Source organism: Zingiber officinale, chromosome 2B, assembly GCF_018446385.1.
Source record: "Zingiber officinale cultivar Zhangliang chromosome 2B, Zo_v1.1, whole genome shotgun sequence".
Classification (NCBI taxonomy): domain Eukaryota; kingdom Viridiplantae; phylum Streptophyta; class Magnoliopsida; order Zingiberales; family Zingiberaceae; genus Zingiber; species Zingiber officinale.
Window position 1 is genome coordinate 136,045,868 of NC_055989.1, and position 24,895 is coordinate 136,070,762.

Genomic DNA, 24,895 nt, shown 5'->3' on the forward strand with positions numbered 1-24,895 from the left:
ATAGACTTTACTCTGAAATAGTTTAGAGTCTTCGGTTCTTCCTATGAAGACCTATCCGGGTCACTTCATAGAATTTCCCGATTGACTTTGGTCTGAAATAGTTTAGAGTCTCCGGTTCCTCCTATGAAGACCCGACCGAATTACTTCATAGAATTTTTCCGATCGACTTTTTCTCTGGAATAGTTTAGAGTCTCCGATTTTTCCTATGAAGGCCCGTCCGGGTTATTTCATAGAATTTTCCGATCGACTTTGGTTTATAGTCTCCGGTTCCTCCTATGAAGACCCGACCGAATTACTTCATAGAATTTCCCGATCGACTTTTTCTCTAGAATAGTTTAGAGTCTCCGGTTCTTCCTATGAAGGCCCGTCCGGGTTACTTCATAGAATTTCCCGATCGACTTTACTCTAAAATAGTTTAGAGTCTTCGGTTCTTCCTATGAAGACCTATCCGGGTAACTTCATAGAATTTCCCGATCGACTTTGGTCTGAAATAGTTTAGAGTCTCCGGTTCCTCCAATGAAGACCCGACCGAATTACTTCATAGAATTTTTCCGATCGACTTTTTCTCTGGGATAGTTTAGAGTCTCCGGTTTTTCCTATGAAGGCCCGTCTGGGTTATTTCATAGAATTTTCCGATCGACTTTGTTCTGAAACAGTTTAGAGTCTCCGGTTCCTCCTATGAAGGCCCGTCCGGGTTATCTCATAGAATTTTCCGATCGACTTTTTCTCTGGAATAGTTTAGAGTCTCCGATTTTTCCTATGAAGGCCCGTCCGGGTTATTTCATAGAATTTTCCGATCGACTTTGTTCTGAAATAGTTTAGAGTCTCCGGTTCCTCCTATGAAGGCATGTCTGGGTTATTTTCATAGAATTTTCCGATCGACTTTGCTCTGAAATAGTTTAGAGTCTCCGGTTCTATGAAGACCCGTCCGGGTTATCTCATAGAATTTCCCGATCGACTTTTTCTCTGGAGTAGTTTAGAGTCTCCGATTTTTCCTATGAAGGCCCGTCCGGGTTACTTCATAGAATTTCCCGATCGACTTTGGTTTATACGAAAGTATAATATTTGGGCTAACCTCATGTTGGCTTGTAATTCCTTGAGGGGAGCTGAATAGGCCTTTAAGATTTCCCCTTATTTTACTGCTTGAAAAATAGAAAGGAGGTTTCTCCTGATGCTTATCAATTTGTATGAACCACATTTATTTCCTGTGTCAATATTTATCTTGCTTGGCTTTCATCAAAAGAAACAAAGTACATAAACTGCAAGTATCTCAATTCACCACTGTGAACATATTTAAAGTAGTAGGCTCAAATCAGGCTCGATAGGGTTGCAAATGATTAGCGCTCCAAGGGCGTTCCAACATTCTTCCTTCGGCATCTTGGAGATAGTATGAGCCTGACGCGAGTTTTTCTGTTACTTTATAAGGCCCTCCCCATTGTGGTGCTAACTTACTGACATCTCCCACAGGCTTAACTCGCTTCCAAACGAAATCCCCTACTTGGAAGAATCTGGGGATAACTCTTTTGTTATAATTCTATCTCATCCGCTGTCGATAAAATATAAGACGAGTAGCAGCTTTATCTCTTATTTCCTTGATCAGGTCCAGCTCCATAAGTCGTCAATCTCTATTATCCTCATCATACAATTGTCTTCTGTCACACTCTACTCCTACCTCAATGGGGATTACTACTTCTCCCCCATAAACTAACTGGAAAGGAGTGATTCCTGTAGCTTCACGAGGTGTAGTATGATATGCCCAGAGAACACTGGGTAATTTGTCTACCCAGCTACCTCCGACATGATCTAGCTTAGTTTTCAATCCTCTAATAATCTCCCTATTAGTTACTTCTGCTTGACCATTGCTCTGCGGGTAAGCTACAGAGGTGAAGGCCTGGGTAATCCCATAACTTTGACACCAGTCTAGAATTCTATCGCCTTAAAACTGCCTTCCATTATCAGAGACCAACTTATGAGGAATGTCGAACCTGCAGATTATGTTTTTCCATAAGAATTTAATGACCGCGTCTTCTGTAATTCTAGCAAGTGGTTCTGCCTCCACCCATTTAGAGAAATAATCCACAGCCACCAACAAGAACCTCCTCTGTGCAGCAGCCATAGGAAATGGACCCACTATGTCCATACCCCACTGATCAAAGGGACACGAGACTATAGAGGTTCTCAATAATTGGGTAGGGTGATGTAATATATTCTGATGCTTTTGACAAGAAATACAAGTTCTTACCAGTTTAGCGGCATCTTCATGTAGAGTAGGCCAGAAATATCCTGCTAAGAGGATTTTACGAGCCAAAGATCTTCCTCCTATATGACTACCACAAGAACCTGATGCACCTCCTGTAAAACAAATTGTGTATCTTCTGTGCCCACACACTTGAGCAAGGGTTTGGAAAAAGCCCTTTTATATAATTGCTCCCCCACCATAGTATATTGAGCAACTCGTTTCTTGAATACCCTAGCTTGTTCTGTATCTTTCAGAAGAAGACCTTGTTGTAAATATAATATGATTTGAGTTCGCCAATCACCCTGAATTTCTATATCGGTTTGTCTCTCAATACAGGAAATTAACAGAGTCTATTCCACTAGTCGATCAAGACTCCATGGCACTACAGCAGAGGCTAGTTTAGCTAATTCATCTGCCACCTGATTCTCAGATCGAGGAATTTTTTTGTATGTTTACGTCTTGGAATTGAGATTTCAACTTATCGAATGTTTCAGCATATAACTTAAGCCTGTCATTATTGATTTCAAAATTACCTGATAATTGTTGAGCTGCTAGCTGAGAATCAGAATATATATGGACTCGAGCTGCCCCTACATGCCGAGCAGCTTGTAAGCCAGCTATTAAAGCTTCATATTCTGCCTCATTGTTGGTAGCTCTGTAGTTCAACCTGATGGAAAGTTGGAGTCTATCTTCTCTCGGGGATATAAGGAGAATACCAATTCCACTGCCCTGTCTAGTTGCAGAGACATCCACATAAACCTTCCAGGTATCTTCTTCTTCTGGGCCCTGAACCTCTATGATGAAATTTGCTAGAGCTTGCGCCTTGATGGCTGAGCGGGGTTGATATTGAATGTCATATTCCCCAAGCTCGGTTGTCCATTTAATTAAGCGTCCCGACGCCTCGGGGTTGAGTAATACCCGTCCAAGAGTGCTATTGGTTAAGACAATAATCTCATGTGCTAAGAAATATGGGCGCAACCTCCGAGCAGTCAATATTAGAGCATAAGCTAATTTTTCTAGTGTAGTGTATCTACACTCAGCTCCCTTTAATAAATGACTAGAAAAATACACAGGTTGTTACTCTTTTCCTTCCTACCTGACTAATACAGAACCCACGGCGTTTTCATTAGCCGACAAATACACCCACAGAGTTTCTCCTGCTATAGGTTTAGCCAATACAGGGAGGGTAGCCAAATAATCTTTCAATTCTTGGAAGGCCTTATCACATTCCTCATTCCATTGAAACTTATTAGCCTTTCTGACTATTTTAAAGAAATGGAAACTATGATCGGCTGATCTAGAAATAAATCTAGACAAGGTTGTGATTCGACCTGTCAATCTTTGAGCTTCCCTCATGTTGCGAGGCGGCTCCATGTTCTGTAGTGCCTTGACTTTGCCCGGGTTAGCTTCTATCCCCCTCTCAGACACCATATATCCCAAGAATTTTCCTCCTTTCACGCCGAACAAGCATTTGTTTGGATTTAATTTGAGCCCATACTGTCTTAATGTCTTGCAAGTTTCTTCCACATCCTTGCACAGATTGTTGGAATGTATACTAAAAGTCTAGCTTTTGGTATAAACATTTATAAGAATCACATTGGTCAAATGTCTACATTTATGATAAATGTAGTTGTTCAATTAATTTATATTGTAGATAACATGGTGTGTGGTGTCACACACAGAAGATCATGTTATTGGTTCCTTATAAATTATAAACAGTAGCTCACGACCAAGATGGAAAGGAACAAACCATTGGAAGATCGTAGTGTAATTAGGTATTAGTTTATCTTAACTATATAATTACACTAGTACACTCAGAGTGTATTGAGTAGGACCATTTGAGGTCGTTTCTTTTATACTGACTTTATAAAGAAATAAAGACCTCGGTTATTATGGAAGTGTGTGCTCTTAATCCTAATATAATAACAAGCACATATATTTGATATTTATTTCTTTAATTTATCAATGGGTGAGATTTAGTTCGATAAATCAATAAGCCCGATAAGTTGGGAAATGGTATCACTTATAGTGTGTGTTGTTGATTATAGAAGGAAACTGTGTCCTAGAGATACTAGGTTGATAATGTCCTCAAGAGGAACTCATAAGGATTGTCATGTTAAACCCTGCAGGTGGACTTAGTCCGACATGATAATAAGGTTGAGTGGTACTACTCTTGGACTAAGATGTTAATTAAATGAGTTGTCAGTAACTCATTTAATTAGTGGACATTCGATATCTTAAACACAGGGAGACTAACACACTCATAATAAGAAGGAGCCCAAAAAATGTAATTTGGGATTGGTGCGGTAGTTCAATAATAGTTCTCTAGTGGAATGAATTATTATTGATAAAATTAAGTTGTGTGTTCGGGGCGAACACGAGATGCTTAATTTTATCGGGAGACCAAAATCAATTCCTCCTCTCGGTCCCTATCGTAGCCTCTTATTTATAGAGTTCTATACCCACCTATATCCACCTTCTATACCCACCAATAAGGGGCCGGCCAAGCTAGCTTGGGAACCAAGCTAGGGCCGGCCTAGGTATAAAATTGGGTGGTCGGCCCTAGCTTGAACCCAAGCTAGTGGGGGCCGGCCAAATTAAATTAAAAAGGAATTTTAATTTTAATTTTTATTATGTGGAAGAAATAATTTATTAAAGAGAATTTAAATTAAAATATCTCTCTTATAAAAGATCTACAAAAGATTAAAGAAAGAGATTAGATCTCTTTCCTTATTTGTAGATTGGTGAGATATTTTATTTTCTCTCTAAAAATTATTCGCATGTTGTAAAATTAAAATTATAGAAATTTCCTTTTATCAACCATGAAGAGATTTTTGAAGAGAAATTTTAATTTTAAAATTTCCGGAGATAAATTAGGAAGTTTTAATTTGTTGATTGAAATTCTCCTAATTTTTCTCTATTGATTATGGCCGGCCAATACATGGATAAAAAGGAAGTTTTATTTAATACTTCAAATTAATTCATGTCAAGGAAAATTAAGGAAATTTTATTGTAATTAAATTTCCTAATTTGCCTAGGCCAAGGAATATAAAAGAAAGGGTGAGGGTGCCTTCATGGTGAATAACCTCTATTATTTTTCTCCCTCTTTTCCTTGGTGTGGTGGCCGGCTCTTCCCTTTCTCTCTTCTCCTCTTGTTGGCCGAAACCTATCTTCTTGGTGGAGCTTTTGTTTGTGGCCGGATCAAGGAAGGAGAAGAAGGAGAGAAAGCAAGTCTCATCTCTAGTATCCCTTGGAGCATTGGTGGTGGTCGAAATTCTTCATCCTTGAAGAAAATTATTGTGTCCGGCCATCCTCTTCCTTTCTTCCTCTTTTGTGGTGGCCGAAACCTATCTCTTGCTTGGAGTTCTTGTGGTGGCCGGATACTACTTGGAGAAGAAGAAGAAGAAGGAGAGAAAGCTTGTATCCCTTGGAGCTTGGTCGGTGTTTTGTTCTTCGTCCTTGGTGAAGCTTCTTTGTGTTGGCCGAACCTAGCTAGGAGAAGAAGAAGGTGCTTGGTGGTTTCTCATCTCGGAAGATCGTTGCCCAAACAACATCCGAGGTTAGAAGAGGAATACGGTAGAAGATCAAGAGGTCTTTCTAGAAGGTATAACTAGTAATTTTTCTTTCCGCATCATGCTAGTTATTTATGGAAATAATACCAAATACAAGAGGCTTACGATTCTAGAATTTTGAATATGTTTTTCGATGTTGTGTTCTTTTGTTTTTTCTTTTCCTTGTGATTTGATTGTTCTTTTCGGTTAACCTAAAGTTATTTTAGGAAATTAAATATTAGCTTTCTATAAAAGGTTTTGTCTAGTCGGTGGTGGTTGCTCCCATATCCAAGAAGGCCATGTGCCTCGCCACATCAGTACTGGGAACCAATTATGGAAATTAATATTTAATGGAATTAATAACTTAAGGTGACTTGGGTCGAACGTGTTAAGTTCCGCAGGAGATCCAAGTCAAAACCTAAAAGAACAAATAGAATAAGTTTTGGATCAAACGTGTTAAGTTCCGCAGGCAATCCAAAATTTAATTTAAAAGAACACATGGTAGCTAGGAAAAGGTTCAGACCTTTGTACAAAATTTTTGTACAGTGGAACCTCTAGGTTTTCCGAGTAGCAACCAACAATTGGTATCAGAGCTAGGGTTTTGCCTCTGTGTATTTGGTATTAGTTTAATTATGCACATGTCATACATAATTTAGGCAGGTTAATAGTAGGATGTGCTAACTTTATGGATGTAGGATCCAACTATTATGGCTTTTAGTTATTATGTGTGTGATTGGACCCTTGGACATGTCAAGGGCATTTATATGTGTGTGCATGATTGTATTATAAAATACAGCAGGAGCTGTATTTAGTTTTATTAGGATTTTATTTTTGATCTAGATACATGTACATTCCTTTTATGGAATATAGGATCAAAAATGTAAAATTCTATTTATGTCGCGGATCGAATCTTGCAAAGCGTGGAACCTTCTAAGGACCAGAGGCGCAGCGGAACTAGGAGCAAGATGGATGCGACAGCTAGTCCCGGTGGCGGTGGCCATATATGGCAGCAGCTTGGGATGACAACACACGGAGGACAACTAGAGATAAAAGCCATAATAGTTGAAAATTAGATTTTCTATTTATTACTTTTATATTGTGCTGTGTGTGCATGTTGGTTTACATATTTAGTAGGCTAGCATAGTTAAAATTCCTCATTTATAAATAACTAAGTGGGAGAGGGATTTTTAAGTAAATCCCATGGTCTACATTACTGGTTTGTAAGTGATGTAAACAAGCTTGCGCGTTGGCTCTGAGTGCCTTCCTCCATAACGGATGAGCTTGTTTATGGATCACTAGAACAGACTTCCATTTTTGGATGACTATAGGAAGTTAATTAAGAGCGTGTGATCTTCCCCAACGGAAGGGGCATAATCTTATTAATGGACTTAGTGTCAAGTAATGGTATACACTTAGACACATTTAATAGTATCCTCCCCAACGGAGTCACTACTATCACTTGTGTGACCAAAGGGAAACCAACTATTGATTTGTCATAAAACTAGATTGGCAATATAATAAAATTAATAAACCCCTCTTACAAATGTTTGAATTTGTATACGTTCACACTAACGTGGCATACAAGATTCATGGTGTTTGAGGTAATTTTATTTGTCAAAAAGTTATATTGACAAGATAGTCAATGGGTAAAACCCTCCTCTTACAAATGATGAATTTGTATACGTCCATACTAACGTGGCATGCAAAATTCACGGTTTTTGAGGTGTTGGTAAATTTAAATAATATTGTTTGAGGAATCAATGTTATTCAAAGAGTTTTGACCAAATATTTGATCAAAGACAGATCAACTATTAATTTTATTCGTCATAAAGTAAAGTTGACGAGATAATAAAATTAATGAATAAAATCTCCTCTTCGATTTTGTATACATAAAATTCATGGAGATTTTAAGGAGTTGATCTTGACCAAATATTTTTGTGATTCTTAGGATGTTTGTCAATCCCTAGTAGTCATACTATAGAAAAAGACTTAGTAGTCCCAAATTGTAATTATTGGAAATAGGACTTGGACATTAAGGTAGACTGTCTTCTTAGAACTAAGAACAATTTAGGTGTATTTAATTCATTAGTTGAAACATGTCTAGTGGTGTTATCTACCAGAACCTGGAGTGTAGATACAAGATGCCATTAATCATGTCTGTAATTCATTGCAGGGTTCCAGGAAACCCGACAACTAAATGAAAGGTAAATCACCGTCCACATGGGCACTACTGTAAAAGTGGTAGCTGTTGCAGTGGGAGATGTTTATCCTTTGATAAGAATAAAATATGGATTTTAAGTAATTGTCTTTACGTACCAAGTTTAGAAAGAACTCGATTTCAGTTTCTAAACTATTATAGATATTGTGTCTATTTTGATAACAAAGTTGTTATCAAGAAAAATAGGGAAGTTATCTATTCTGGTATGATGGTTGACAATTTATAATCCAATAACTCCCACGATGCAACAAATGGAAATTAGTAACACATCTTCTAATTTTAAGAGAAAGCAACCTTCGGAAATGAACCAATTATATCTTTGGCATCTAAAGCTAGGTTATACTTGAGTAGGATTCATTGGTAGCCGATGAACTTTTGGGTTCATTGGTAGTGGAAATCTTTCCAACCTGCGAGTCTTACTTGGAAGAAAAATAACCAAGAAGCTTTTAAGTCCAAGGGCTATGGAGTCAAAGATATGTTGAAATCGGTTCATTCTGATTTGTGTGATCCTATGACTATCCAGACAAGAGGTAGTATTGAATATTTTGTCTAATTTATAGACAACTATTCAAGATACAAATAAATTTACTTAATGTACCGCAAGACTAAGTACTTTGATTAGTTCAAAGAGTACAAGGTTGATGCGGAGGAATAAAGTAAAAAGTCACTATGGAAGATCGTAGTGGTAAGTATCTCTTGAGAGATTTTAGGAGTCACTTATCAGAAGTTAGATTTCAATCCCAACTAACTGCATCTGGTACACCCCAACATAATGGTGTAGTAGAAAGAAGGTAAAGAACTCTTATGGAATAATTAGATAGATGATGAGTTATTCAGAAAATTACCAAATTTGTTTTTAGGATAAACTCTGAAAATGAAAGTGAACATAGTGCCTTCCAAGTCATAACTCTCTACTCATAAAGAATTGCTGAATAGGCGTAAGCCTATTTTGAAGCATATTCGGATTCGGGTAATCCAACACATATGTTAAAGAGAGATAATAATAAGTTGGATAGGAGTTCACTTGTTTGTAAGTTATCCTAGATAAACAAAAGTAGGTTTATAGTCTTAAAAATCAGAAGGTCATTGATAGCATCAATGACTGATTTTTAAAAAAGGACTATATAATGAACCACGTGCTCATAAGTAAATTTGTTCTTAAGGAAATAATAAAAGACATGTCTAATCTAGTACCAACTGTACAAGATGAGATACCACAAGAAAACTGCAACACGTATCACAAATGATACACAATTGCAGAAAATGTCTTGTCGTAGTGGGAGGGTTGTTAAGCAACCTTAAAAGATTCATGTTTTGGGAGAGTTTTTGAACTCGATCCCTGAAGGACATGAACCTGATCTCCGGACATATGACGAAGCACTCCAAGATAAATATGAAGCATCTTGGCAAAGAGTAATGAATAATAGAATTAGAATATATGTATTCTAATAAAATATGGAAGCTTGTAGAACCACCAAGTGGTGTAAAAGCCTTTGGGTGTAAAAGGTCTATAATAGAAAAAGAGGGATAGACAGGAAGGTAGAAACCTTCAAAGCAAGGCTTGATGAAAAAGGAAACATTTTTCACTGGTAGCCATGCTTAAGTCTATCCAGATTCTTTTATCTATTTGGCAAGTGGATATCAAGACAGCATTCCTTAATGGAAGTCTTGAAGAAAGCATCCATATAAAGCAACCAGAAGGGTTCATTGCAAAGTGCTAAGAGCATCTTGTGTGCAAGCTCAATCAATCTATGGACTGATACAAAGCTTCAAGGTCTTGGAACATCCAGTTTATCAAAGTAATCCAGAACTATGGATTTATTGAGTAAACGGATAAAGTCTTGTGTATACAAAAGATGTGATGGAAACGTGGTGGTATTTCTTGTACTATACGTAGATAACATTTTTGGTAGTTGGAAACAATATCAAAATGTTGTCAGAAGTAAGGGTATGGTTGTCCAAATAATTCGATATAAAGGACTTGGGAGAATGTATATATTTTTGAGATCAAAGTAATAAGGGATCGCAAGAAAAAAATATATTTATCCCAAGCTTGATACATCAGAAAAATCCTTGCTTGTTTTAAGCATGCAAAATTCCTAGAAAGGTTTCTTACCTTTTAAGCATGGAGTGTCTTTATCTAAAGAGATGTCTCCGATGACATCAAAGGAGATTGAGGACATGTAGGCAGTTCTTTATGCTTCGGCAGTTAGACAACCTAATGTATGTTATGCACGAGATCAGAAATCTGTTTTGCCAAGGGCATATTTAGCAGATATCAAAGTAACCCTAGACAAGGACATTGAACTGCAGTAAAGCATATATTAAAGTACCTTAGAGGCACTAAAGATTATATGCTAGCTTACAAGGCAGTTAATTTGGTTCCTATGGGTTGTATGGATTTTGACCTCCAATCGGATAGGGACAATAATAAGTCAACCTCGGGGTTTTGTGTTTATTTTAGGAGGTAAAGTCATAACTATGGAAGAGTGATAAGCAAAGGTATTTTTCTGGACTCCACCATAGAAGCTTAGTATATGGCAAGCCTCTGAGGAAGCCATTAAAAGTTGTATGACTCAATAACCTCAAGATAGACTTAGATATGATTTCTGGTTTGTCCAAAGATTATTACAATTTATTGTAATAATGTTGGTTGTAACACCCCAAATTTCCTCAATTAGAGTCCTAAAAGTAATTTAAAAATATTTAAAAATGCTATAGAAATATTCTAGGGATTTTTAGAAATTTTTAGAGTATTTTTATGTAATTTTTGGAGGTCGTTTGGTATTTTTACTAAACGAAGGAAGTTTTGACAAAAAAATGTCCAAGCCGAGAATTGAACCCACAACCTTTGACTCGGTCAAAACCCAGCTGACCAGGTGGGCAAACAGATTTTTCTGTTTAGAAAAGGTAGCGAATTTATTTAAGATAGTTAACAGAATATTATAAAAGGGATAAGTTGATCTTGGATTTGTTTGTTTAGAAAAGGTAGCGGATTTATTTAAGATAGTTAACAGAATATTATAAAAGGGATAAGTTGATGTTGGGCTTGTTTGTTTAGAAAAAGTAGTGAATTTATTTAAAATAATTAACAGAATATTGGATTATAAAAGGGATAAGTTGATGTTGGATTTGTCTGTTTAGAAAAGATAGCGAATTTATTTAAGGAGTTAACAGAAATATTAAGTTATAAAAAGGGATAAGTTGATGCTCTATTTTCCCGTGACTTAAACCATTCTCTCCTTCTCTTCTGCGTACGATGGCGGAGCTCGGGCAGAAAATGAAAGGGAGTTAGGGCATCGTCTCCGGCGGACGACCAAGGTCCTAGAAGCCCTTTTTGTTCGGTTGTGAGTCCAAGAAGCAAGGTAAGTTGCTACTCACCTGCAGTAGGATAGCTCCGATTGTTTCTTTCTTTTTCTGAAAGCTTTGAGATAAATTATAGGTGGTTGGTGCTTTTGTTTCGGATTGTGTTGTGCCGAATTCATATTTGTTAGGGATCTTGATCTCTTTCTTTGCTTCCAGAGTGATGTGCAGAATTGGGTTTTTGCTAGAGGGTTTAGTTTTGTTCTAAAGTTTGTAGGTTGATGTTGTAGCTTACTGCAGAATAGTATACTTTGTTAACAGAACGTGAAGAACAACTGAGTTAGATTCTTTAGTTTTATGATTTAGCATGTTGTTAGACTTTCCTATTTGTTATTAGTTAAGCATGTGTAGTTTCTTTATTACTAGAAGAGCATGAGCAGTGTTGAATTGTAATGTTTCTCCTTGCTATTAGAATAACATGAACAGACTTGGGTTTGGTTTATCTTGCAGCTTGCTGCCATAAGACCAGATTTAGTTGTTTAGATTTGGGAATGAGAGCATGTAACATCCTAGTACTTGATTTTCTTCTTTGCTGCCATGTGTAGGAATAGGCCTTTTAACGAGCATGCAGTAGAGTGGTTTTGTGCTGTTAGCATTTCCATTGCTTAGTTTGATATAGATCCTTCCTTATTAGTTTTATGCATGCAGTTTTCAAGTTTATGTAGCTCCAATGAGTAGGAACAACTATGTCAGTTCACATTGCAGTTTTGGGTTTCCTTTGCATTATAACAAATCTGATCAGCTTTCATTTTAGCATGCTTAAAGATTTCAGAATTGTTTTCCTTTGTTTTAAATCTGTTGTAGCATGTTTGAAGAAGTTAGATATGCTTTCTTTTGATTTGTCTCTGATATAGTATGCTTATAGAAGTCAGATTTTCTTTCCTTTGATTTAATGTTGCATGTAGCATGCCTTATATTCTTTTGAGTTTAAGAAAATATAAGAAAGATAAAGAAAAGAAAGAAAAAGGCCAAGGCCTTAAGTAGATCCCAAAGTCAAGACTTTAGGGATTTTGGCACACAAGGTGCTAAAGAAAATGCCGAGGCATTATATAGAATTATTAAAAGATAACAAGTATTTTACTTTTATCAGTGGCACTGTACTGGACTCTCTGTCCTTGGGCTGGGCTCCCATAGTCGTCCCTAGGTTTAGATAACCTAGTAGTAACGGCTCGGCCGACGGTCGACGGTCGACGACCATAGGGTCGCCAAATGGGCCGCCGAATGGGTCGGGTCGTTACAAAAGTAAAAGCACAGTTGCTGGGCCCAAGAAGAAGTTGATTACTAGTTTGAAGTATTATAAGTATAAGTTTTTGAACAAGTAAAGCAAGTTTTACATAAGTATAAAGTATTAAAGAATAAGTCTTTAAGAAAGTGAAATAAGATTCATAAGGTATTTAGAATTCAGTAAGTTTAGTTCTTTATGCTAGCATGATTGTATAGATTTACTTTACATGTTTAGCCTTTCAGTATGTTTCTTTCACTAGTAGATGAGCATGAGTAGATTTCCTTTTGAGCATTCAGTTTTAGATTTCAGTATATCCTCATGCATATCGAGATTTTGTGAGTTAGATAGCGCTTACTAAGCAAATTTTGCTTATAGACTACACTTCCTCTTACTGCAGATACAGGAAAGGAAAAGATATAGAAAGGAAGGCGACAAGGTGGCGCGGATGGTGTGTGATGCCAGGACTATGGAAGCCTTGGGACTTAGTTTAAGAATTTATTAAGATTGTCATTTATTAAGAATGTATTAGATGAGTCATTTAGTCTTCCGCTGTTAGTTAATTGTATGTTTTAATTTTGTTTCCGCTATTCATTACTTGCATGATTTGATTTCATTAAACTGCGTGGTGATGTTATTCCTTTTGTGTGTTTGATATGTGTTCCAGCCGCCTGTGGATGTGTATATTATGTTATGTATGTCAGTTTAAGGTCACCGGTACAAGGGAGACTTTTCCGAAATTTTTCGGTAGGGTTTCCATGTGATTTTTAATCATACCGGTTAAGTAGAGTTAGTAGTTAAGTAACGATCATCCTTAGAGAGTAGTAGTAGTAAAAAGGGTGGTCGTTACATTGGTGCAGTAGCAAAATCGAAGAAACCATAAGTCTATAAGGCAAGTAAACACAATAGAGCGCAAGTACCACCCAATACGAGAAATCGTATAAACGAGGAGAAGTTGTTGCCGCCTAGATTGCATCAGGTGATGACCTATAGATCCTTCCACTGAGGTCCTTAAGGCAAGAGCTTTTGATGGGCATGTTGAAGGGTTAGGAATCAGATCTATGGCAGCAGATATAGCAGCTTAGTCTTTTAGTATAAGTGGGAGATTGTTGGAATGTATACTAAAAGCCTAGCTTTTGGTATAAACATTTATAAGAATCACATTGGTCAAATGTCTACATTTATGATAAATGTAGTTGTTCAATTAATTTATATTGTAGATAACATGGTGTGTGGTGTGGAACAAAATTATAAACAGTAGCTCACGACCAAGATGGAAAGGAACAAACCATTGGAAGATCGTAGTGTAATTAGGTATTAGTTTATCTTAACTATATAATTACACTAGTACACTAAGAGTGTATTGAGTAGGACCATTTGAGGTCGTTTCTTTTATACTGACTTTATAAAGAAACAAAGACCTCGGTTATTATGGAAGTGTGTGCTCTTAATCCTAATATAATAACAAGCACATATATTTGATATTTATTTCTTTAATTTATCAATGGGTGAGATTTAGTTCGATAAATCAATAAGCCCGATAAGTTGGGAAATGGTATCACTTATAGTGTGTGTTGTTGATTATAGAAGGAAACTGTGTCCTAGAGATACTAGGTTGATAATGTCCTCAAGAGGAACTCATAAGGATTGTCATGTTAAACCCTGCAGGTGGACTTAGTCCGACATGATAATAAGGTTGAGTGGTACTACTCTTGGACTAAGATGTTAATTAAATGAGTTGTCAGTAACTCACTTAATTAGTGGACATTCGATATCTTAAACACAGGGAGACTAACACACTCATAATAAGAAGGAGCCCAAAAATGTAATTTGGGATTGGTGCGGTAGTTCAATAATAGTTCTCTAGTGGAATGAATTATTATTGATAAAATTAAGTTGTGTGTTCGGGGCGAACACGGGATGCTTAATTTTATCGGGAGACCAAAACCAATTCCTCCTCTCGGTCCCTATCGTAGCCTCTTATTTATAGAGTACTATACCCACCTATACCCACCTTCTATACCCACCAATAAGGGGCCGGCCAAGCTAGCTTGGGAACCAAGCTAGGGCCGGCCTAGGTATAAAATTGGGTGGTCGGCCCTAGCTTGAACCCAAGCTAGTGGGGGCCGGCCAAATTAAATTAAAAAGGAATTTTAATTTTAATTTTTATTATGTGGAAGAAATAATTTATTAAATAGAATTTAAATTAAAATATCTCTCTTATAAAAGATTAAAGAAAGAGATTAGATCTCTTTCCTTATTTGTAGATTGGTGAGATATTTTATTTTCTCTCTAAAAATTATTCACATGTTGTAAAATTAAAATTATAGAAATTTCCTTTTATCAACCATGAAGAGATTTTTGAAGAGAAATTTTAATTTTAAAATTTCCGGAGATAAATTAGGAAGTTTTAATTTGTTGATTGAAATTCTCCTAATTTTTCTCTATTGATTATGGCCGGCCAATACATGGATAAAAAGGAAGTTTTATTTAATACTTCAAATTAATTCATGTCAAGGAAAATTAAGGAAATTTTATTGTAATTAAATTTCCTAATTTGCCTAGGCCAAGGAATATAAAAGAAAGGGTGAGGGTGCCTTCATGGTGAATAACCTCTATTATTTTTCTCCCTCTTTTCCTTGGTGTGGTGGCCGGCTCTTCCCTTTCTCTCTTCTCCTCTTGTTGGCCGAAACCTATCTTCTTGGTGGAGCTTTTGTTTGTGGCCGGATCAAGGAAGGAGAAGAAGGAGAGAAAGCAAGTCTCATCTCTAGTATCCCTTGGAGCATTGGTGGTGGTCGAAATTCTTCATCCTTGAAGAAAATTATTGTGGTCGGCCATCCTCTTCCTTTCTTCCTCTTTTGTGGTGGCCGAAACCTATCTCTTGCTTGGAGTTCTTGTGGTGGCCGGATACTACTTGGAGAAGAAGAAGAAGAAGGAGAGAAAGCTTGTATCCCTTGGAGCTTGGTTGGTGTTTTGTTCTTCGTCCTTGGTGAAGCTTCTTTGTGTTGGCCGAACCTAGCTAGGAGAAGAAGAAGGTGCTTGGTGGTTTCTCATCTCGGAAGATCGTTGCCCACACAACATCCGAGGTTAGAAGAGGAATACGGTAGAAGATCAAGAGGTCTTTCTAGAAGGTATAACTAGTAATTTTTCTTTCCGCATCAAGCTAGTTATTTATGGAAATAATACCAAATACAAGAGGCTTACGATTCTAGAATTTCGAATATGTTTTTCGATGTTGTGTTCTTTTGTTTTTTCTTTTCCTTGTGATTTGATTGTTCTTTTCGGTTAACCTAAAGTTATTTTAGGAAATTAAATATTAGCTTTCTATAAAAGGTTTTGTCTAGTCGGTGGTGGTTGCTCCCATATCCAAGAAGGCCATGTGCCTCGCCACGTCAGTACTGGGAACCAATTATGGAAATTAATATTTAATGGAATTAATAACTTAAGGTGACTTGGGTCGAACGTGTTAAGTTCCGTAGGAGATCCAAGTCAAAACCTAAAAGAACAAATAGATTAAGTTTTGGATCAAACGTGTTAAGTTCCGCAGGCGATCCAAAATTTAATTTAAAAGAACACATGGTAGCTAGGAAAAGGTTCAGACCTTTGTACAAAATTTTTGTACAGTGGAACCTCTAGGTTTTCCGAGTAGCAACCAACACAGATCAGCATCTTGAAGAGACTTAATTAAGATATCATCAACATATACTTCCATATTCCTACCAATCTACTTCTGAAAGACCCTGTTCATAAGCCTCTGATAGGTTGCTCCTGCATTTTTTAGTCCAAAGGGCATAACATTATAACAATAAGTGCCTTCAGGTGTTATAAAACTAACCTTTTCTTGATCTTCTTTGGCCAAGGGCACTTGATGATAACCTTGATACGCATCCAACATAGAGATATATTCGCATCCGGCAGTGGAGTCAACCTGCTGATCGATTCTGGGTAGTGGATAATAGTCCTTTGGGCAAGCTTTGTTGAGATCCCGAAAGTCAATGCACACTCGCCATTTATTCCCGGGTTTAGAGACTAATACCACATTGGCTAGCCAGCTCGGGAATTGAACTTCCCTGATGTATCCGGCTTCCATAAGCTTGGCTATTTCTTCCTTGATAATCTGATTCTGTTCCGCACTAAAACTCCTCTTTCTTTGCATGACTGGGCGGGCATCCGGGAAGACATGCAAGGAATGTTCCATGATAGCAGGAGAAATGCCCGAAACTTCTTTGGGAGTCCAGGCAAACACATCATTATTCTTCTTCAAACATTGCACCAACTCAGATTTAAGATCAGGATCAAGGTCGGCTGCAACATAGGTGGTAGCTTCTGGCCACCCGGTCTGGATCTGAACTTCTTCCTTTTCTTCATAAACCAGGACGGGCTGCTTTTCCCGAATGGCATTAACTTCCATTCTTTGAATTTTCCGGGCGGTGTTAGCCTCAGTCCGAATGATTTCTACATAACATTTCCGGGCTGTCTTCTGATCACCCCGTACTTCTCTGACCTGATCCTCCACAGGAAACTTAATCTTCTGACAGAAAGTAGAAACGACCGCCCTGAACTCATTCAGGGCAGGCCGACCCAATATCACATTATAAGAAGATGGAGCATCTACCACCATAAAATAAGATCTCCTGGTTCTCACCAGGGGTTCCTCCCCCAGAGAAATGGCCAACTTTATTTGCCCCAGAGGTTGCACTTCATTGCCTGTGAATCCATACAGAGGAGTTGCGATCGGTTGAAGTTCCATTGGATCAATCTGCAGCTAATCAAAAGCCTTTTTGAATATAATGTTGACAGAGCTGCCCGTGTCTATAAAGGTACGAGCGATGGCGTAGTTAGCTATCACAGCTTTGATGATTAATGCGTCATCATGAGGTATCTCTACCCCCTCTAGATCTTTGGGCCCGAAGCTTATTTCAGGACCGGCCTCTCTTTCCATGCTGCACCCTACTGCATGAATCTCCAATCTTCAGGCATGTGCTTTTATAGCTCTGTTAGAATCCCCATCAGTGGGTCCGCCCGTAATCATGTTGATATTGCCTCTAGCAGCATTGTTTCTATTCTCTTCCTGACGGGTTATTGTGGTTTCAGAAGGTGCTTTCTCGGATACTTGGCTAGTACCCACCGGGACCGGCATTGCTTCTTGACGAGTTCCATCCGGGCGATATTCCGGCTTGAGCCGACTCTGCTGCCTAGGGTACGGTTGCCGGTAATAGTTCTGTCTCTGATATCGCTCTTTATTGACTCGTCTATTTTTCAAAACGAAACAGTCATCAGTGTGATAACTGCTAGTTTTATGATAAGTGCACCATCTCCTTGGTGCCTCCGGCTGCATCTCTACATGCTGTACAGCTTGTGGACGATAATCTAGTTGTCGATGAGGTAGATGAGTTATTCTAGGCCCTCTGGGTGGGGGTACTGGGGTCGGAGCTTTCTCCTTAGCGTGAGTAGGAGAAGAGGGAACACCTTCTTTCCTACGAGCAGCTTGGGCTACTTCTACGTTAATGAACTCAGTAGCCCGCTCAATCAAGGAATCAAAATTAACAGGAGGATTTCTTACCAAATCTTTAAAGAAATCATTATCATTTAGACCCTGAGAGAAAGCACTTACTAATATTTCAGTAGTAGCATTGGGTACATCTATAGCTACCTGATTGAACCTTTTAATATATGTCCGAATGGATTCTTTGGATGTTTGCTTAATTGAGAATAGGCTCCACGGGGTCTTATGATACCTTTTGTTGCTGGAGAAATGATGTAGAAAGACTTTCTTGACATCTTTAAATTTTCGAATAGACTTTTCAGGTAACCTTTTGAACCAGCGTTGTGCTGCTCCTCCAAGAGTAGTGAGGAACATCCGACACTTCACCCCATCAGAGAATTGTTGCAACAAGGCTACATTCTCAAATTTCAACAAGTGATCTTCCGGATCTGTGGTTCCGGTATATTCTCCAATTTGAAGATTTTGATATCGCTTAGGAAGTGGGTCATCCAATACATTTTGTGAAAATGGGGAGATGACCTTTTCTGGTGAACTATCACTAGTTATCATTTTGATTTTACGCTTCTCTCTGTCCGGTACCTCGCCAGAGGACTCTTGGAACACAGGCTTCTTACCCCATGGATCTAAGGGAGTGTGAAGGAAGGCTCGTGGACGCCTGGTTGGAGAAACAATAGCTGGAGGAAAATATAAATGTTCTTCTTCTTCTATCTCCTTTCCTTTCCGAGGTTCAGTAGTTGATATCGCAGGATGATGAGCCGTCGGTAGAGTGGCCCCAGTATGAGCTTGCAGTTGTTGTTGCTGTTGTTGTAGGGCCTTCTGAACATGAGAATTAATGAGGAGATCCAAATCCTCACGACTGATAGTAAGTAGGTTCGACTTCCCAGTTTCTTCCATCACGTAGTCTCAGATTCAGGTGAATTTCTCACAGACGGCGCCAAATTTGATCCTGTCTGAGAAGCTGACCGTGAAGGAGATCCAGAAGAAGGAAACTCACCGTACTGATGAAGAATAATGCCGGTAGAACCTCGACCCGAGAAACGCAAAGCGGATCGGAAGAAAACCAGAGTCACCGAAGGAAATCTGATAAGTAGGAAGAAATCCCCGTCCAGATAGAAGAAAGTCGAACTCTCAGGCTCCCGAGGCTCCCTGCGCACAAGAGACCAACCAACACTATCGTCAGTGACCTAAGACCGGGGTGGGAATCCCTGGCTAGGCCCTCCGACGCTCAAGTTAGTGATCTCTCTTGATGTCAAGGAAGGAAGGAAGAAGAAAGAAGATGAACAGTAGCCAGAAAATTTGGGTTGCGAAAGTACACAATGATGTGAACCTTTTTAGCCAACGGAGAGGATTTCCCCTTTTATACCACTTCATGTAACCTCCGTAGCCATGAAGTGGACCCCGGTTTGTTAGAGTTCGTTATGAGATGACGTCAGTTGCGCCCTTGCGGAAGATAATTTTTAAGGAATTTTTTTTGTACCCCAGATGTACCTTCTTTGTCGTTTAGCACCTGCAAGACAAGCTGAAAGCATATTTCCCGCTAGAATATATATTCTCTATCACGAATTATTCTATTCGATATATTCATGTATGATTCCTCTTCATGTGACTTCTATTTGTATCTTTGTTGTGTCAAAAAATAATATTCAACCTGTTTCTAAGGTATTCATTGAAGGAGCTGTGTGGGTTCTTTGCTCGAAAGAACCCTTTTGACCGATATTGGTCTATCTTTGCTCTGGAGTATGTATCGGTCGTTATTGGCTTACCTTCATACGGCAGGCATGTATCGACCAATATTGGCCTACCTTCGTTCGGCAGGCATGTATCGGCCGATATTGGTCTATCTCTGCTCTGGAGTATGTATCGGTCGTTATTGGCTTACCTTCATACGGCAGGCATGTATCGACCAATATTGACCTACCTTCGTTCGGCAGGCATGTATCGGCCGATATTGGTCTATCTCTGCTCTAGAGTATGTATCGGTCGTTATTGGCTTACCTTCATACGGCAGGCATGCATCGACCGATATTGGCCTACCTTCGTTCGGCAGGCATGTATCGGCCGATATTGGTCTATCTCTGCTATGGAGTATGTATCGGTCGTTATTGTCTTACCTTCATACGGCAGGCATGTATCGACCGATATTGGCCTACATTCGTTCGGCAGGCCTGTATCGACCGATATTGGTTTACCTTTGTTCTGAAGGTATGTCCCGACCAATATTGACTTACCTTCATACGGCAGGCATGTATCGACTGATATTGGCCTACCTTTGCTCTGAAAGTATGTTTCGACCGTTATTGGCTTACCTCCTTTGACTCTTTCTTCCTTTTCTTTCCTCATCTGAAGACCCTTGAAACCTAACCCATATCAGATGCTATAAAGACTGAAACAAACACCGCTTGGGCCAAATTATCCACTTATAAAGCTTATTTAGATTCCATTGATTTTTAAAAAAAAAATAGTTAAGAGATTTCTCGAGACACTTGACCATGCCATGGGGGGAGTGATTCGACAACTGTAGGAGAGCGATCATTTATCCTCAGAACCTTCTCAACAATCTATAGACCAACACCGACTCCTCAGTGAGCTCCCATGGGATCTCTTGAGCAAAGTTAATTGAAGTTTTTCATGTAGGGACATATAACTATATGTAATTATTGAAAGAAAATCACAATTAAATATTGAAATGTCAATGAAGTAGTATTGGATGACACATGTTCTTCTTGCATATCTTTAGAACTACCGATTGCTGATAAGATTTAATCCCATGCATGTCTCTCGTGCAGTATACATTAATCTGTATAAAATGCTAGAAGAAGTAATAACATCAAGTAGAATAACCTAACTTCCATATATCGCCAAGTAATCTTCATAATGAATTCTTAGATAGAATAATAAACTAGATGGACATATAATGTTGAGAAAAATAAACTGCCCGAATAACTATAAGTAGCTTTCATAATGAATTCCTGACCTAAATAATGAACCGGACTGATATATAATGTTGAGCAAAATAAATAGTTCGGATAATTATAAGCAGTTTTCATAATGAATTCCTAGATTAAATAATGAACTAGACGGACATATAATATTGAGCGAAATAAATAGCTCAGCTAGTTATAAATAGTTTTAATAATGAATTCCCGGACTGAATAATGAATCAGATGGACATATAATGCTGAGTGAAATAAACAGTCTGGATAATTAAGCAGCTTTCATAATGAATTCTTGGCCTGGATAATGAACTGGATGAACATATAATACTGAGCGAAATAAAAAGTCCATATAATTATAAGCAGTTTTCATAATGAATTCCCAGACTGAATAATGATTCGGACGGACATATAATGCTGAGCGAAATAAACAGCCAGCTAATTATAAGAAATTTTCATAATAAATTTCTGGACTAAATAATGTACCGGACGGACATAAAATGCTGAGTGAAATAAATAGTCTGGATAATTATAAGCCCTAATATTGGAATCTGTCCATAATGAATATTTGTTTATAATCTGTTCCGAATCTCGAGGGGCTTAAAACAAACCTAGTTGCTTGAAGATTTACAAATTCGTAGGCATGAGAACACGCTTACCCATACTTTAGTTTAAAGTCACAATTCGATTGTATAGAGTTTAAAGTTGTAGTTCGATTGTATAGAGTTTAAAGTCATAGTTCAACTGCATAGAGTTTACTGTCGTAATTCAACCGCATAGAGTTTAAAGTCGCAGTTCGGCTGTATAAAGTTTAAAGTATGTTCGACTATATAGAGTTTAAAGTTGAGTTCGACTGTATAAAGTTTAAAGTCACATTCGACTGTATAGAGTTTAAAGTTGAGTTTAACTGTATAGAGTTTAAAGTTGAGTTTGACTGTATAGAGTTTAAAGTCGAGTTCAACTGTATAAAATTTAAAGTCTAGGACACAACCTCTTCCTTCCTCTCCTCGGGAGGCCTTGCACGGTTGTGCTGGTTGGCACAAACAGTGCAGAATTTGCTTCTGGATCGTTACACGGTTGTGTGTGGGACACGACCGAGACTCTTTCCTCCTCTGGAATCACCACACAGCCGTGTCTAGTACACGACCGGGCAATTTCTCTTCTCGGGAGACCTTACATGGTCGTGTCTTGTAGACACAGCCCTAGCATCCCCCTTCTCTACAGGATATACCTGTCATGTACGACACACGACCAAGTTCTATTTTGCTCCAAAGGATAATTTTACTCCTCCCTTGCTTCTCCAATACTTCCATGCCCATAAAGAAGTCATGGCCAGCTCATGGAAGTAAAATTTCAACCTGAAAACAAAAGTAAAAAGAAGTTTAAAAGTACTAACAATAAAATGAAAACTGAAACTGAAAATACTAAAAGAACCCTTGGGTTGCCTCCCAAGAAGTGCTTGTTTAGGGTCTTTAGCTTGACCAATATGATCATTCCTCTCTTTTTCTCGCCCATGGAGGGCAGATGTATTTCTCATTTTCATTGGGAGACCTTCTCCCAACATCTTCCACCAAAGTATACTCCTTATTTGGTGGCCTCCCATGAGGATTGAAATTTCATTCCTCAAGTTTGTAAATGTTTGCCTTGCTACAAATATTTAAAAGAGAAGAGACATGGTTAGAGGCATTAGATAAATCATATTCCAATCTCTCCTTACCAATTACCAAAGAAAGTTTATGGTTTTTAATGTCAATAATAGCTCCAGCTGTAGCAAGGAATGATCTTCCCAATATGATAGGAATTTTTAGAACCTCCTCCATGTCAAGTACTACAAAATCTGTGAAAATTATACTCCCACCTACCTCTATTGGCACGTCTTCAACTATACCCATAGGGTACCTGCAGGAATGGTCAGCTAGTTACAGTGCCATAGTAGTAAGTTTAAAGTTTTTGAGACCTAATTTATTACAAATAGAATAAGGAATGAGGCTAACACTTGCCCCTAAATCACAAAAAGCTTTCTCAATAAATTTAGCTCCTATGTTGCAAGGAATATAAAAGCTTCCTGGATCCTTTAGCTTTGGGGAAATGTTCTTTTCAAAAAGAGCACTACATTCCTCCGTAAGTGCTATAGTCTCTATGTTTCCTCTTCTTCTCTTACTTGATATGATGTCCTTCAAGAATTTGGCAAACTTGGGCATTTGTAAGATTGCATCAATGAGAGGAACTTCAACACATATCTCTTTGACTTTCTCCAAGAATTTGCCAAACTCTTCATCCTTCTTGAGCATAACAAGTCTTTGAGGAAAAGGAACTACTTGACTTTATGAGCAAAGTGGAAGAGTCTTTTCAACCTTAATGGTACTCTCCTCATCTTCTTGAACTGAATAGGTTCTTGTGTTGAAGGAGAGAACTCTTCTTCAAAATTCATCCCTTCTTGAGCAGTCACCAGGGGATCTCCCAAGGTTTGTCCGCTCCTAAGTTAAATTCAATTGCAGTGCTCCATAGGATTAACATCAGGTTTTCCAGGAAGTTGACCTGGTGCTCTGGAAGATGAAGAAGCTAATTGGGCAATTTGACTATCCTGAATCTTTTGATGTTTTTCAGAATTATCCATTCTCTGAGTAAGCTTCAGAATATCTTGCTTCATTTCATTCTGATTTGAGATAATTTCTTCAAACATCTTTTCAATTTTAGACATTGGAAAGCCTTGAAAAGATTGATGTTGTTGAAAATTTTACTACCCAGACTGAAAATTAGGTCTTTCCCCCATAGATGGTCCTTGCTCTTGATTATTTCTATAAGAAAAATTAGGATGACTTTTCTACCCAGGGTTATTTGTATTTGAGTACAGGTTGTTCTGTCTTTGATTAAGACCATAATTGCATCACATTGCTCCAATTGATTGATTTGTGCAGAAATAGCTCCCAAAGGACATGAGTCACTAGAGTGATCAGAACTTCCACATACTTCACAAGTAGATACAATGGTATTGACCATATTTGAATTAGCTCCCATGCTTTCTAATTTCTTTGTAAGAGCATCCAGTTTTGTAGCCATTAAAGTAGCTGCATCAACATCAAACTTTCCTGACACTTTTGTTAGGTTTACACAAGAATAGCCACCACTTCTCTCATTTGCCCATTGATGATGATTTTGTGCTACACTTTCAATTATTTCCTCAGCTTCATCTAGGCTTTTATTCATGAGTGACCCTCCAGCAGCTGAATCTAAGGACACCTTAGTATGATAATTAATGTCATTATAGAATGTGTGCAACACTAGCCACTTCTCCAAGCCATGATGTGGGCATTGTCTGAGCATATTATTATATCTATCCCAAGCTTCAAATAAAGATTCTAAGTCAGCTTGTTTGAAACTTGCAATAAGATTCTTCATATGAGCCGTTTTACTAGGTGGATAGAATTTGTCCAGAAATTGTTGCTCGCATTGTTCCCATGTGGTGATGCTATTTGGAGCTAAAGAGTTTAACCATTGCTTAGCTCTGTCTCTTAAAGAAAACCCAAATAATAATAAGCGCACTGCTTCAGAAGGAACCCCATTCATTTTCATTGTACCGCATATCTCATAGAAGACCTCCAAGTGTTGATTTGGGTCCTCATGCAGTCCTCCACCAAACTGATTCTGCTGCACAATAGAAATAATAGCATGTTTGATCTCAAAATTATTTGCTTCAACATAAGGTCTTGAAATGCTAGATTGAAGCCCTCTAGCATAAGGTGTTGCATAATCCTTTAATGGTCTATTTGTCATGCTAGAATGTTCTTGTTCTTCTTGATGTCTTTGTGAAGTTCTTCTTCTGTGAAATGTTCTATCTATTTCGGGGTCTAGAAGAAGAAGTT

General features: G+C 38.1%; 1 pseudogene; it reads left to right on the plus strand.

Moving 5' to 3' along the window:
• The first annotated feature begins 24,327 nt into the window (after window positions 1-24,327).
• LOC122049986 lies at window positions 24,328-24,439 on the plus strand (annotated as a pseudogene).
• Window positions 24,440-24,895: the final 456 nt, after the last annotated feature.